The 16478-nt window shown below is 38.2% G+C and overlaps 1 pseudogene; it reads right to left on the bottom strand.

The window, feature by feature from the left end:
• Nucleotides 1-14021: 14021 nt before the first annotated feature.
• Nucleotides 14022-14858, bottom strand: LOC113429010 (vomeronasal type-2 receptor 26-like; annotated as a pseudogene).
• Between the last annotated feature and the right edge of the window lie 1620 nt (nt 14859-16478).

Here is a 16478-nt window from a genome sequence, read left to right as displayed (position 1 = left end):
TTAAAAGTGGGTGTGTTCACTCTGAGAACTTGTTCAGGACAACGTGTTGTTTAGTGAGAGAAGCTTCAAAATTATCCTGTGTGTGGCGACAGCTTGTGATTTATGTTCCTGCTTCCTTATTGGACTTGGCAGACAGCTTGTGTGAGAGTGCCAAGAATGTTCTCGGCTTAAGGAATTTAACCCTGTAATTACCGGACTTGCCTGCTTATTTGTGTTTCAGTTGGAAATTTGGACTTATTACTTTGTTTGTTCAGGTGAGACATAACATAATTGTTCAGAGATAAAATGTCCGTTAAAGATAACTTCTGAAACAGTGATTTTTTTTGTTAACACTGTGTAAATTTTATTTAACACAGGGTGTTAACAAAGTTCTACCAACATGTAGAATTTCCTTGGCCTTTGCTGTGAAGGAGCTCAATGAGAATCCACAAATCCTGTCTAATGTTACCCTTGGCTTCCATATCCATGACAATTATTAACATCCCCTGATGACCCATCGAACCAGCCTGGACTTACTCTTCAAATCTCAGCAATTTGTCCCCAACTACAAGTGTGACACTATGAAAAGCTTTATGGCCATTATTGGGGGACTCATTTCTGACATAGCAGACATTGTAGGTTTATACAAGATACCACAGGAAGGCATTTGAAGAAGAGATATAAGAGATATAAGAGATATAAGAGAATTACCTTTCAGCTTGAAACGAACTTACTAAAAAAGGTGAATATGTTACTGGCAATATCTTTCCACAAAATGTGTTTTTTCTTTCAGCTGACTTATGATTCATTTGCCCCTCAGGATAGTTATAACAGTGAAATGTCATCTTCATTCTCCATTGTCCCAAATGAATCTTCTCAGTACATTGGGATTGTTCGAGTGCTTCAACATTTTGGGTGGACTTGGATTGGGTTCTTTACTACTGATAATTGGAATGGAGAACATTTCCTGCAGATCATGGAGTCCCTTTTTTCCCAACATGGAATCTGCTCTGCTTCCATTCAAAGAATTCCATATTTAACACAATGGGATAAATTGTATGATATGATTGGAAAACCAACAATTATTTATAATGGCATAAATGATGAGAAGATCAATACCTTTATTGTGTGTGGAGACTCTTTGACCATTGCATGGGTGACTACTATCATATTCATGCTGGATCCTGGAGATGCCGGACAGAGTTCCTTGGGGAAATTGTGGATCATGACTGCCCAGATTGATTATGTCTTAACAGGAATGCAAAGAAAGTGGGATCGACAGTTTTTGGATGGTGCCATTTTTTTCACAATTCACTCAAAACAAATTCGAGGGTTCAAGGAATTTCTGAAGTTGATGAAACCTCCTTGGATTCAAGATGGATTTTTCCCACTTTTCTGGGAACAAGTCTTTGATAGTTCATTACCATCTTCTCATTTGATTCTAGTGGACAATGACATTTGTACAGGAGAGGAAAAAGCTGGAGGGCATTCCTGGGTCTCTTTTTGAGGTGCAGTTGATGGGGCACAGTTATGGTATCTATAATGCTGTCTATGTATTGGCTCAAGCTTTACATACTCTCTTCTTACTTCAACCTAATCACAGGCATTTGAGGAGGCATAAGTTATTAGACTATGAAGATGCGCAGCCATGGCAGGTGATTTGTGTTGTATAAATAAATAAAAATAAACAATAAGCAATGGTAAATACAAACGGAGGCTATATAATTCAAACAGAGAAGGAGCAACTATTAAAATACTTTGATAAAACTTATATTTATTGCTTTATTTCCATACTTCAATATGTGTTCCATTTTACTTCCTGAACAGCCTCAGAATGAAATGATTAAAGCTTAAATGAAGTAGATCCAAGGTCTTGGTTTTCAAATTCCTTTAGCTTTTTACCTATTATTGAAGATAATACAGAAATTCTATTTAGCTGTGTCAGCCATTTTTCAGCTATCTTTAACATGTTCATAGCAGCCTTATGTCTGTGAGAGTTGAATGAAATGAAAAATGGGTGGGAAGTCACAAGCAGATCAGTCAAGTGAGGCTTAGTTAGAAAATGAAGAAATGATCAGAGGGAATGTGATTTTGGAAACTTTCTCTAGTTCCACATTATTTCCTAGGCTATGTGGGACTGGGAACAAACTTGATGCAATTCACTTCTGTCATTTTATTATGATGCAGACAGAAGTATCTGATCCTTGGAATTATCCCCCAAATGCAGAGAAGCAAACAGGTTCTCAAGAAGTTGGAGAAATGGACTTTCCATTTTTTCAGAGTTTCTCCCTCTGATATAGAGTACAACTAAGACAAAATTACTGATTTCTATTCCTATTTCTATTTTTTCCCATTCCCAATAATATAGCTTCACCAATTTCTTAAAGGCATGAAATTCAATAATTTTCTAGGAGACATCTTGTCATTTTATGATCAAAAGAACATGGAAGGTGGATTTGATATCATCAATATTGTCACCTTTCCCAATTCCACTTTCCAGAGACATAAGATTGGAAAAGTGGATCCTGATGCTCTCAAAGGACAGGAATTAGTCATTAATGAGGACATGATAGTTTGACATAGATCATTTAACCAGGTATAGTTCAAAGAGAGGTTATATGACCATTCTCATAGATAATTTAGATTGGAAATTTTCTATTCTCCTTCCAGGCAAATCCTAAGGCCAAATCAAAAGAAACATTTTTTTTTTTTTCACTTTAATTGTTAAAAACTAACTTCACTAATATTGTGTACATTATTTGTTAGACTTCCTCCAAATAGCTAACTAAAAATGTGAAAGAAAATAAATGCATTTAGGTGACTATATTTCCTTACTTGAGTGAAACTTCGGTGTAATTTAAAGCAAATTTGATTGACTAATTCCTTCTGATTAAATGGATGAATTGATGGAATGAATCACACATTCAATTTCTGGTATGTTACAAAATTGGAAATCCAGATATAATATGCTCACAAATTCAAACAGCAGATTTAAGGTTGATTTGAAATACATTCTGAAATCCTATTTATTTTTTGACCCTTTTATACATATTATGGATAGGACTTTTCTTTTTAGTGTAATAATTAACACAATTAACAACTGATTTTTATTCAAAACAAGAAATCCTCATTTTCCAATGTCTTTGATATTGAAATCTAGGTGCTCCCCATCTCTCTGTGCAATAAATATTGTCAGCCTGGTTTTCAGAAAAGGAAGGATGAAGGGGAAAAATTCTGCTGTTATGATTGTGTTCCATGCCCAGAGGGGAAAATCTCAAATATGATAGGTATGTTAACAACTTGACTTATTTTGTTGCTATAGGGATGAATTTCAAATATCAGCCAGAGTGCCATTACAAATAAGTACACCATGTGGGTATTTTTGAGAAGGTATTCTGCAATATAATTATAGCTAATTAGTTTTCATGTTGCATATTCATTAGTTTTTATTTGAAAACAGCAATGATATATAAAAGTGATTGTAAAATATAAAAAAACATCTAGATATGTTACAGTATCTGAAAACGAGGAAAGGAAGGAAGGGATACCAAGCTCTAAGCAATTAGATCATCCTTTTTAAACAACCACACAATCCCTTCAAGGGTGAAATCTGGAGAACTGAATGGACCTGACTGTTTACTGGCTGGATGCCTTTCCTGTCACCAATGTGGAGTTATTTCAGCAGATATATTCTCATTGTTCCCAGAGAGAGAAATATCTGCCTCTATCTAGGATCGAACTCACAGCCTCATGATTGTGAGGCTCGTGATCCACCTCTAGGCCACTGCATCACCCAAATGCTAAACAATTAGATGATTTTATTTATTTATTTAGAAATGTATATGACTTCTTAACTCACTCATGGTGACTTTGGGAACTTTCCAAAAATAAAACCCCCAACACAAAAGCCAATATACCCCAAATGGATGAGCTCCATGGTACACTGGAGACCTCAGGCTCATTGGTAAAACCAATGTTTTCAAGGCCTTTCTATAAAGTGTCAAAGGAGGACAAGTCTTAATTCTACAGAGAAGTTGTTCCACAGGGAGGGAGCCACCATGGAAAAGTCCTCCTTTATGATTCCACCAGATTGGTCTTTCCAGATGGACTTCCTTAAGAAAGTGAACTCGTAACATATCCTGCCTCCCACCTACGGTTGGGTATAACTGGGAAAAGACAGTCTCTCAAATAACCTGCCCCCCAAGCCGTGTAGGACTTTTAAAGATGACAGGCAAAACCTTGAAATATATCCAATGTAACTCCTGTAAAAGAAGTGACACAAATACTGATCTAGGCCTTCATAGAACCATGCAGACCACCTCATTTTTAAACAATTGAAGTTTCCAGATACATTTTAAGGGCAGTCCTTTGTAGAGCACATTTTAATAGTCAAATTTGAATGATATTCATGTAACCTCCATTGGAAGAAAAGGAAGGAAGGAAGGAAGGGAGGGAGGGAGGGAGGGAGGGAGGAAGGAAGGAAGGAAGGAAGGAAGGAAGGAAGGAAGGAAGGAAGGAAGGAAGGAAGGAAGGAAGGAAGGAAGGAAGGAAGGAAGGAAGGAAGGAAGGAAAGACTAATGTTTCATTATTAAACTAATGAAACATTTTGTCAATTGTCTGACTAGTGAACCCCAAAAATGGAAACACACTTGGGAGCTTTGAATTCCCCAAAGTAAATCTTTATTGGATACACCATTTTGGTGATGGCATCAAAACTAGCTCTGGTTTTCCCACGCAAAAGCTTGCTTAGTTAAATGATAGCTTCAATTCCTCTTCAGTGGTGGGATTCAATTTTTTTTTTACTGCCAGTTCTGTAGGTGTGGCTTGCTGGGCATGGCAGGGGATGGATATTTTAAAATCTCCAGGTGGTATTTGCCGGTTCTCCGAACTACTCAAAATTTTCACTACCAGTTCTCCAGAACTGGTCAGAATCTGCTAAATACCACCACCTCTGTTCCTCTCCATCCCTGGGAGATCACATTGTCCAATTATGAGACATCATTTTGTTATGGGAACATCTTTCTCAAGCACCTGCAGTGGTGACCTTGATGTTTGCCAGGATCTCAGAGTCCACGCACACATTCTCTTCCCTTTCACCAGTTCATTGGCAAATTGTAAAGCATTAGGTTTGAAAGAAGCAAAGTGGTTTAATTTTGACACATTTATTTTAAAGAAATAACAACAAAAACAACAACAATAATAATATTTGTTTTAAATTCTAATTATTTCCATTTCCCAATTATATTTATTATGTTCCATTTTCTTCACTATTTGACTTCTTTGGAAAATCCTTGTTTTTCATATTTTCCCTAGAGTATGGTATATGTGCATTCATTTTTCTGATGCCCTGATTATAGGGATTAACACAAAAAGGAACTTTTAAAAAAGTGAAGAAAGAAAAAAAATAGAAAAAAAAATTAGATAAAAATGATATCTTGAAGCATTAGAAAATTCTGTTTCTGTAGTTTGTCCTTGAAATATGTGTAAAATATTGATCTTTTTGGATTATTTGTCTTCCCTTTTCACTTGAAATAGTTTGTCTTGATAGTTTATCTTCCCTTTTCTTGATAGTTTGTCTTCCCTTTTCACTTGAAATTTAGGAAAAACATTTTATTTTCACAGTCTTATTTGCTTTCAATATCCTGGAGATCTGTACATAAATTATAACAAAAAGGAATGCATTGTTAAAAGAATCAGCTACTTGTCTTACAGAGAACTTTTAGGAATCAATTTAGCCATTGTTGCTACTCTACATTTATACAATACAAGATGGGTGGGTTTTTTTTCTTTTCAATTTCAGATACAGTAACTTGCATCCAATGTCCAGAAGATCAATATGCAAACCAAGAAAAAAATGGATGTCTCTTGAAAAGGATAAACTTTCTGTTTTATGAAGAACCTTTAGGGTATAGTTTAGCTTGTCTTGCTGCTGTGTGCTCCATCATTGCAACATGGGTGCTAGGAACATTTACTAAGCACAAAAACAGCCCTATTGTGAAAGCCAACAACCGGGACATCACCTACATTCTCCTCATCTCCCTTTTGTTCTGCTTCCTGTGCTCTTTGCTTTTTCTTGGAGAACCTGGGAGAGTGACCTGTCTCCTCAGACAGTCTGCATTTGGTCTCATTTTCTCATTGTCCATCTCTTGTGTATTGGCCAAAACCATCCTTGTTTCTCTTGCATTCAAGGCCACCAAACCAGGATGAGGACATGGGTGGGGAAAAGACTAGCTGTTTCTATTGTCCTTCTCTTCTCTCTGTTCCAAGCTAGCATCTGTGTTGTGTGGTTGTCAACTTCTGCCCCATTTCCAGAGTTAGATGTCCACTCAATCATTGAAGAAATGGTTCTACAATGCAATGAAGGTTCAGTTGTTATGTTTTATTGTGTCCTGAGCTATATGGCTCTCCTTTCACTTGCCAGCTTCATTGTGGCTTTCCAGGCTCGTAAGTTGCCTGATAGCTTTAACGAAGCCAAGTTCATCACCTTTAGCATGCTAGCTTTCTGCAGTGTGTGGGTCTCCTTTGTCCCAACTTACGTGAGCACCAGGGGAAAAGCCATGGTGGCTGTGGAGATCTTCTCTATCTTATGCTCTACTGCTGCACTCCTAGGATGCATCTTTTCCCCCAAGTGTTACATTATTGTGTTTAGGCCTGATTTAAACAACAAGGAACAATTGATAAAGAGACCTTCTTAAATTTATTTTTCACTATATGTCTTTTTTGGTAAGAGAAAGGACAAAATTAAAAATTATTTTTAAGTTATTCATATGAAGTGGTACTTACCATTCTGATTTATTTGTGTCTCTGAAATCTAGATGTTTGGGAAATTCTCTCATGTTTAAGCTTTTCCCCAACAATATTCAAGGAAGTTTCACAGATTTAGTGTGGTATGTCTAGGGATTTTTCTGGAAAACCAGATGCATATTATGCACCTATAAATTCAAACCACTCCAGGCATCTCCCTCAGACCTCAACTAACATCAAACTATTAGTGAATTCAAGTTATTTTATTTGTTAAATGCTGAACAATTTCTTCTGCATGCTCCTGAAGTAGGTTCTCCAAGTGCTTTTAAGAAGGCATGTGACACCAAAAAAATGTGCTGTAGTATGGCTATATGCAGGGTTAATAAGGGTGAAAAAACTCTGATGCTTCTTTTGCCTAACATAGATCTTAATATTTATATTTGTTGTTGTATTTGTTTCCTGTCAACTGCCAGAAACATCCTAGATGTCACTTCTGTCTTTTCTCTATAAAGCCACTCTATAAAGCCTTAGTAAGACCACACCTAGAATACTGCATCCAGTTTTGGTCACTGCACTGTAAAAAAGATGTTAAGAATCTAGAAAAAGCAACCAGGATGATTAGGAGTCTGGAGATTAAAACCTATGAAGAATGGTTGCAGGAACTGGGCATGGCTAGTCTAGTGAAGAGAAGGAGACATGATAGCAGTCTTCCAATATTTGAGGGACTGCCACAGGGAGGAAGTGATCAAGCTATTTTCCAAAGTACCTGAATGCCAGACAAGGAATAATGGATGGAAACTGATCAAGGAGAGATTTAACCTGGAAATAAGGAGAAACTTTCTACCAGTGAGAACAATAAACCAATGAAACAGCTTGCCTTTGGATGTTGTGGGAGCTTCATCATTGGAGGCTTTCAAGAAAAGACTGGACTGCCATCTGTCAGAAATGATGTAGGATTTCCTGCTTGGGCAGGGGGTTGGACTAGATGATCTACAAGGTCTCTTCCAACTCTGTAAATCTGTAAATCTGTCGTTTCATCCTCCTCAACACTTCTGTAAATTTCAGGGAATGATTGGATCCTTGTGATAGAAGAGATAGTATAGGAGTAATCCATTCCCTATTCACTGTGTGATGGTAGCACAGTGGTTAGAATGCAATATTGCAGGTTAGTTCTGTCCAAAGCTAAGAATTTGATCCTGACCAGATCAAGTTTGACTCAGCTTTCCATCCTTTCAAGGTCAGTAAAATGAGGACCCAGATTGTTGGGGGCAATACGCTGACATTTGTAAATGATTGAGAGAGTGCTACAGAGCACTATAAAGTAGTATATATAAGTCTAAGTGTTATTGCTCTTGTGATGACCAAGGATTTAGATGGACCATACAGCTAATCAGTTTGAATATTTATTTATTTATTTATTATTTTATTTCATTTGTCAATTGCTTACAAGATAATAGGTATAAGTAAAAACATAGTTATAAATATATGGATACATATAAGAAAAAAAGAAAAGAAACAATAGGACAGCGACAGTAGGCATGCTGGCGCGCTTATGCACGCCCCCTACAGACCTCTTAGGAAAGGGGTGAGTGAGGTCAATAGTGGAAAGTCTAAGGTTAAATTTTTTAGGGTTTGGGAATGATACCACAGCGTCAGGTAGAGTATTTCAGACATTGACCACTCTGTTGCTGAAGTCGTATTTCCTGCAATCAAATTTGGTACAGTTAATCTTGAGTTTGTATCTATTGTTTGCTCTTGTATTATTATGGTTGAAGCTGAAGTATTCATTGACAGGTAGGACATAATAATTGTATGATTTTATGTACTATACTTAGATCGGACCGAAGGCGGCATACTTCTAGGTTTTCTAGGTCTAGAATTTCAAATCTGGTGGCATAAGGTATTCTGCAATGAGTAGAGGAGTGGAGAACTCTTCTTGTGAAATATTTCTGGACTTTCTCAACTGTGTTAATATCAGATGCGTAATGTGGGTTCCAGACTGATGAGCTATATTCGAGTATTGGTCTAGCAAATGTTTTGTATAGTTCCTACCACCTTCTGAAATACTTTGAGGTCCATTAGTTACTACAGGTGAACTCATCTAATAGTGCCAGAGAATCACACAGTAATCAGGATATAATCTGACTGCAACAATTGAGACAACAAGAGCTTCCCCAATTTTAGATTGCCTTAGCTTCAGCTGAAACATCCAATTAATTATGTGACCACTTTCTTATGCTAGGCTCTGGATGATTGGGAATGGCTCATTGTTGCCATGGTAGCCATGCATTCCTTTAAAAACCCCAAGGCCATGAATCTGGGGAAACTCCACTAGGAAACCTAGATATTGAGCAAAGAGTTCATGAGCAAAGAGTTGCTATACATGAGGAATACTTATGTAGCAGCAAGAACATCAACTGATTTCTTGAGTTTGACATATTGAATAGTCTCACATCCAGTAATCTGTGATACAGCATCCCTGAAGTCTTAAGAAACTCCTGGAAGGTGATAATCATACTGTCAGCCTGCACTAGGATCTCCACTGATGTCATATCTGAACCCAAGCTGGTCATATCTCCTAAAGTGTATCGATGAAGACTCGATCATCCAGGCAAAAAGTATTTTAAAAAGTTAAATCACATCAACTGGACCAAAGTTTGTTTTACAGATTTACAGATATTCAGAGTTGGAAGGGACCTTGTAGGTCATCTAGTCCAACCCCCCCCCCCCATCCAAGTGGGAGACCCTACACCATTTCTGACAAATGGCAGTCCAAACTCTTCTTGAAAGTCTCAATTGATGGCATTCCCACAACTTCCGAGGGCAAGCTATTCCATTGGTTGATTGTTCTCACTGTTAGAAAGTTTCTCCTTGTTTCCAGGTTAAATCTCTCCTTGTTCAGTTTCCATCCATTATTCCTTGTCTGGCCTATAGGAGCTTTAGAAAATAGCTTGACCCCCTCCTCCCTGTGGCAGCCCCTCAAATATTGGAAGACCACTATCATGTCTCCCCTGGTCCTTCTCTTTACTAGACTAGCCAAGCCCAGTTCCTGCAACCATTCATTGTATGTTTTAGCCTCCAATCCCCTAATCATCCTGGTTGCTCTTTTCTGTACTATTTCTAGAGTCTCAACATCTTTTTTTATAACGTGGAGACCAAAACTGGATGCAGTATTATAGGTGTGGTCTTACTAAGGCTTTATAGAGTGGTACTAATACTTCCCTTGATCTTGACTCTATCCCTCTGTTAATGCAACTTAGGATTGCATTAGCTTTTTTGGCTGCTGCTGCACACTGCTTGCTCATATTTAGCTGGTTGTCCACTAAGACTCCAAGATCCCTCTCACAGTTATTGCTATTGAGCCTGGTTTCACCCAGTCTATATGTGTACTTTTGGTTTTTCTTGCCTAAGTGTAGGACTTTACTTTTCTCTATATTGAATTTCATTTTATTAGATATGGCCCAGTGTTCTAGTCTGTCAAGATCCATCTGGATCTTGAGCCTATCTTCTTGGGTGTTAGCTATTCCTGCCATCCTAGTATCATCTGCAAATTTGGTAAGTTCCCCTTCTATTCCCTCATCTAAGTCGTTAATGAAGATATTGAAGAGTATTGGGCCTAAGATGGAGACTTATGGCACCCCACTGCTTACTTCCCTCCATGTAGACTTAGACCCATTAAGGACTACTCGTTGAGTACAGTTTACCAGCCAGTTGCGAATCCATCTAGTGGTGGTGCTATCCCACTTTTTTCTAGCTTACTAAGAAGTAGGTTGTGGTCTACTTTATCGAATGCCTTGCTGAAATCTAAATATATTATGTCCACAGTATTTTGCTGGTCTACTAATTTAGTCACTGTGTTGAAGAATGAAATAAGATTGGTTTGGCATGATCTGTTTTTAACAAACCCGTGCTGACTGCTAGTTATTACTTTACTTGTTTCTAGATGTTGGCATATCTGTTTTTTTATTATGTTTTCCGGTATCTTCCCGGGTATTGATGTTAGGCTGATTGGTCTATAGTTTCCTGGGTCTGGTTTTTTTTCTTTTTCTTTTTTGAAGATGGGAACCACATCAGCTCTTTTCCAGTCCTCTGGTAGTTCCCAGTGCTCCAGGATTTTTGAAAGATATGGTGCAGTGATTCTGAGATGACCTCTGCCAGCTCCTTTAAAATTCTGGGATGTAATCCATCAGGCCCTGGTGATTTGTTTTCATCAAGATCAGAGAGGTATTCTCTTACTAATTTTTTTTTTCCTAATTTTAACTTTTATTTCTGGTCAGTCTTTTACAGTTATATTTTTGGTGGGTTGAGCTATAGTTGTTAATATCAGATGTTTTGTTACTCATTCAAGTGACTTCGTAATAACTTCAATCTCCTAAAATTTCACCCATTTTTGGGACCCAGCTTGGTCTACGTAATACATATTGGTTTGAAAAAAAATCACATGTAATGGAAAAGTGGAAGAATGGGTAAGATTGTAATAAATCTAAATGAAGGTGGGATAAATTTGTGAGGTTGATACATCCATGCTGGTAATTCATGAATAAAATGATTAAAATATTATGAGAGATGGTATGAATTTATTCTTTTTTTTTCTGATGAGCAAATATGAAAAATATTGTTGGTAATATTGAATAGGGAAAATGAAACAACCAGAATGAGTTTTATGAAAATGTGAACAGTCTGAATGAAGAAGGAAGATCTTTTTAAAGGTCAATATGTATATTTCAATTGTACTGGCAAGAGTATTATACAAATGACTTGGAGCTTTCTCCAAATAAATTTGAGTTTCTCTATGAGTTTCTAATTTACTCTAAAATAGTTATTGTTGCAAGAATCTCATACATCATCCCACTGCATAATCCCCCCCCCCCAAAAAAATGATTTGTTTCTTTTCTAGATGTATGTGGCCATTCATTGACAGAAAGCACTTTATTTTTTTAACACACAAACATACAAACAGTAACTATGAAGCAGAAGCTTATAATGGCACATGATGGAACCAGCAACCAATGCCTCTTAGATAGTATAGAAATGTAGAAATACAGAATTTAATCAAACCCGTTGAATCCTATCCTTGAACTAAAGTTATAGCACCAATTGCTTTATAAAACTTTGAAACAGACCTGCCTTGCTATAGACTATTCTATAATTCTTTTCTTCCCAAAATCAATTTGATGGTGCACAACTAGAGGGTTCTCTTACACACCTGACTTCCACTCAAAGAGCAAGTGGCAGTTGTGATAAGAAACCCTTTGCACAACTTCATGTGATGAACCTATTGCAACTTTTTCTGGATCTTGAGTTCCTGTACTTAGTCCTGGTTTTAATTCTAAAGTTACCTATCAATAAACTATGGAGTACTTATGGAAGAATATCTAAGAACTGTGGTAGCACAGTGGTTAGAATACAGTACTGTAGGCTACTTCTGCTGCCTGCCGACTGCCTGTGTTTTGGCAGTTTGAATCTCACCAGGATCAAAGTTGATTCAGTCTTCTATCCTTCTTAGGTTGGTAAAATGAGGACCCAGATTGTTAGGGGCAATAGGTTGTCTCTGTAAACTGCTGAAAGAGGGCTTTAAAGCACTGTGAAGTAGTACATAAGTCTAATTGCAATTGCTATCTACTACAAGTTTAACAAAAGCACAAATTGAGTATAGTCCTTTCAATAGAGAAAGTGGTGGGGACCTGTGAAAGTAAAATTAACAGTTCTGGCTCAGCAAACAAGCTCCTTTCTTACATGCATCACAAAAATAAAAGGAGAAAGATTCAAGTAGCTTCCCTGGATGCCAGCTTGGCCAATGAGGAAGTACTGACTCTGGGAACTTCAGAGGAGTTGAGGTTTCTGAGCCAGGAGTGAATGGGTCAGAGGAAGTAGAGATGTCAGGAACCTCGGAGAGGCCATCGGGGAGCTACTGAACAAGCCCCTGGATGGAAAGGAAAGGGGAGGGATGCAGTTGCAGCTAGAAAGCTCAGAGACTCAGTCAGGAACATGGAATGAACAAGAATTGCATCTGTAGCTAGTCAGTAGGGAAGAGAATGAACTGCCTGAAGGAAGTGCAAGGGAGGTCAGTGAGACTATTTGTCAGGAGGCAGCGTCACTCCTCCTAATGAGTTACATCAGCACACACATCCTTAACTTGATACATAGAGAAATGAGACATTGGAGACAACTGCCCATTTTCCCTGTCATGTATGTACTTTGACTTCATGATTCCTATTTTATTGATTCCAAACCTGTACTTTGTTTGACGTGTATTTGTACCTCAGACTCAGGGGTGGGATTCAAAATTTTTAACAACTGTTTCTGTGGGCGTGGCTTAGGTGGTGGGCATGGCTTGGTGGTCATGTGACTGGGTGAACATGGCTTGGTGATCATGTTATTGGCTGGGTGTGGCCAACTCAATATCACTCACATCCAGACACGCATCTCCTCTCCTGGCCTCTCATGACTATGGGGATGCCACAACAGTTGTAAGTGTGAAAAATGGTCATAAGTCACTTTTTTCAGTGCCACTGTAACTTTAAATGGTCACTCCACACAAGCAAAGTACCAGCAAAGGAGGGAAAAAAAACTCCAGAGATGTTCCTGAGACAAGAAGTCTAGTCCTGCCAAGAATGTAATAAGGGTTAATGGAGAGGCAGTTTCTGTAAGGAACACCAGAATGTTTCCTTCCTGTCTTCCTTGCAGAATTAGGCCAGTAATTTCTTCTAACAATCGGTCCTCCAAACTGCTTAGAATGTTAACAACCGGTTCTAGCAAATAGGTGCGAACTGGTAGAATCCCACCCCTGCTCAGACTGCTTTTGGGATGTTGGGCTGGAACCTAAGCTTGACTACTGTGTGTGGACTTTGGACTGTGCCTTTGGCCTGTGTCTCTGCTATCAGACTTTGCATCCCTGTGTGTAGACTGAGCAGAATTAGACCCAATAGAAATTGCAGTTGGTGTGAGTGGGATCTGGAGAAATTACACAGTGCCTCAATAAAGTTTTTAAATTCCTCATATGTGTGTGTGTGCATGAGGGACTGAAACAGAATGATATGTTTCTGCCTGTCTTCTTCAATATTTCATGTCTCCCCCATTTTTGTGGCAGTGCCAAAAAAAGTAGGATTTCACTATTTAACCATCATTATGTATATTGCATACAAACACAAAGAAAAGAAAGAAGATAGCATTAAAAACATGGTTACAGGTGCCAACTTGAATATTTGGACTTTTCATGTGGATGCATTGGGTCACTAGGTAAAGACTGAATAATAATCTAGCAGATTTAACTATTAATCTGTCTTCCTGGTTAGATGTTATTTTGTGTTTAGATTTGGATTTAAGAAAATGATGTAGCATTTGGGCAGAAAGATGCAACCTAGGAGACCTGCAGTAGAGCCCAAGATGGAGAAGACCTCCACAGCCACCATGTATTTCCCCTTGGTGCTGAGGTAGGCTGGGATGAAGGATACCCAAATGCTACAAAACATAAGCATGCTGAAGGTGATCAGCCTGGCTTCATTAAAAGTATCAGGAAGTTTTCTGGCAAAGAAAGCCACAGTGAAACTGATGATGGCCAGCAGCCTCAAGTAGCCCAGGACAATGTAAAACATGACAGCTGAGTTTTCATTACATTGTACAATAATCTCTTCAATCTGTGAATGCATGTGCCTCTCAGGAAAGGGAGGAGACATGATCAAACATACCATACAGATAAGAGCTTGAGAACATGAACAGAAGACAATGATGGATCCTGCCAGTCTGGTTCCTATCCATTTGCTCATCTGGTTTCCTGGCTTAGTGGCCAAGAAAGCCCCAATGACTGTGATGGTTTTGGCCAAGACACAAGAAACTGACAGAGAGAAAATGGTGCCAAACAAGTCACCTCCCCAGGCTGACCTATGAAGAGCAAAGAGCACAGAAAACACAGCAGGAGAGAGGAAAGAAGGATGTATGTGATGTTCCTGTTGTTGGCTTTGACAAAGGGGGTGTCCCAGTGCAGAATGAAAGTCACTGCCACCAAAATGAGGACTGATGAAAAGAAAAGGATCAAGGAAGTCAGAATAATTCCCAAGGGTTCAACGTAGGATAAATAGTTGAAATGTTTGGGAAGGCACTTTTTCTGCATTTGAATACTGATCTTCTGGGCATCTCTCACATTACATCTCTCAAGCTAGAAAAGGAGATTAGGATTTATACATGTATTTAAATTACACCCCCTTAAAAAAAATCAAGTGCAGTTTACCCTAATCCCATTCCAATAAAGAGCATACCAAAGATGGTAAGAATGAAGAATATATAAGTTTGGAAGCTTACAACTCTCAACTGTCCATTTCTTTACTTACCCATTTTGACTGAAATTCTTCCTTCAGGACATTTTGTAGAATGGTAGCAACAAGTATGTTTCCCCTCCTGAACAACCCTGCTGTACCCTGATGGCAGCTCTCTACATACCTGGCACAAGGAGGTACCTGAAATAAAAACAACAACAAGGAATTTTAAAAGGAGGATTTATCAAATGTCATGCAAGTCCTCCATTTTAGGAGGATGTGAGGGGAACCTCCCGAAGACCATGTGCTGTTAACACATTCAGGAATCCCCTAGGCAATAGCTTATAACTGGCTAATCCTTTTGATCCAAAAACATGTAATGCATAGTGGTTCATTTCCACTTTTCCATTTTATTGGGAGAAAATAGTAAATTCAGAAGGATGCATAACCTTCTGATGCCAAGATGTCCCAAGACAATAATGCTTTTGGAGAGTGTCCATGTTTGCAGGAAATCATCATATTTATAGGATTAGTTCTCAGTTTTCTGCAATCACATCCATTTTAATTTGTTCTTGTAGAAGAAGAAAACTATAGAGACCATGTGAGTCTCTGGTATAGGATATCTAAAATATTTCAATCCTACCAGAAATCACAGCAACCTAACGAGCCTTGCAAGCTGCTGTCTAGGTAGAAATGAAGATTCTTTTTTTACAGATTAAAAGAATTGGAAGGGACCTTGTAGGTCATTTAGTCCAACCCCCTGCCCAAGCAGGAGACCCTACACTATTTCTCACAAATGGCAAGTTGTTCCATGGGTTGATTGTTCTCACTGTCAGAAAATTTCTCCTTAGTTCTAGGTTAAATCTCTCCTCTCCTTTCAATTTCATTGTACATATGTTATGCATTGACAATAAATGTTTGATTTGATTTAATCTGATTTCCATCCATTATTCCTTGTCTGATCTTCAGGTGCTTTGGAAAAATAGCTTGACCCCTTCCTATTTGTGGCAGCCCCTCAAATATTGGAAGACTGCTATCATGACTCCCCTGGTCCTTCTCTAGCCATGCCCAGTTCCTGTAACCGTTCTTCATATGTTTTAGTCTCCAGTCCCCTAATCAACCTGGTTGCTCTTCTCTGTACTCTTTCTAGAGTCTCAACATCTTTTTATAGTGTTTCTTATAGTGTTTGTAAAGAGTTTCATTTTGTATGAAATGTTATCCAATTTCATTTTGAAAGATTGGAATATCGTTGATCTTTTTTTAAAAAAATCTGCCAGCGCTCAAAATCAAGAAAGAGAATATGGAGTAACTTCTGAGCTGCCCTCACCTGTTACAGAAATGTTGATAAATTAAAGCAACTATTTGAATCACTATAAATACACTCACTGCCACTTTGTCTTCTGCAATCTATCCTCTTTTCTGGGATGTAATCCTCCTTCCTGGGAATCCTGACTAAATTCCATCAAGTATCATTTGTGTGCAGTGATTTCTCTAAAAATGGTT

The sequence above is a fragment of the Notechis scutatus genome, chromosome Z (genome assembly GCF_049901735.1).
Source record: "Notechis scutatus isolate UNSWTSFEM ecotype Mainland chromosome Z, rNotScu1.2, whole genome shotgun sequence".
Classification (NCBI taxonomy): Eukaryota; Metazoa; Chordata; class Lepidosauria; order Squamata; family Elapidae; genus Notechis; species Notechis scutatus.
This window is presented reverse-complemented; position numbering and strand designations above follow the sequence as displayed.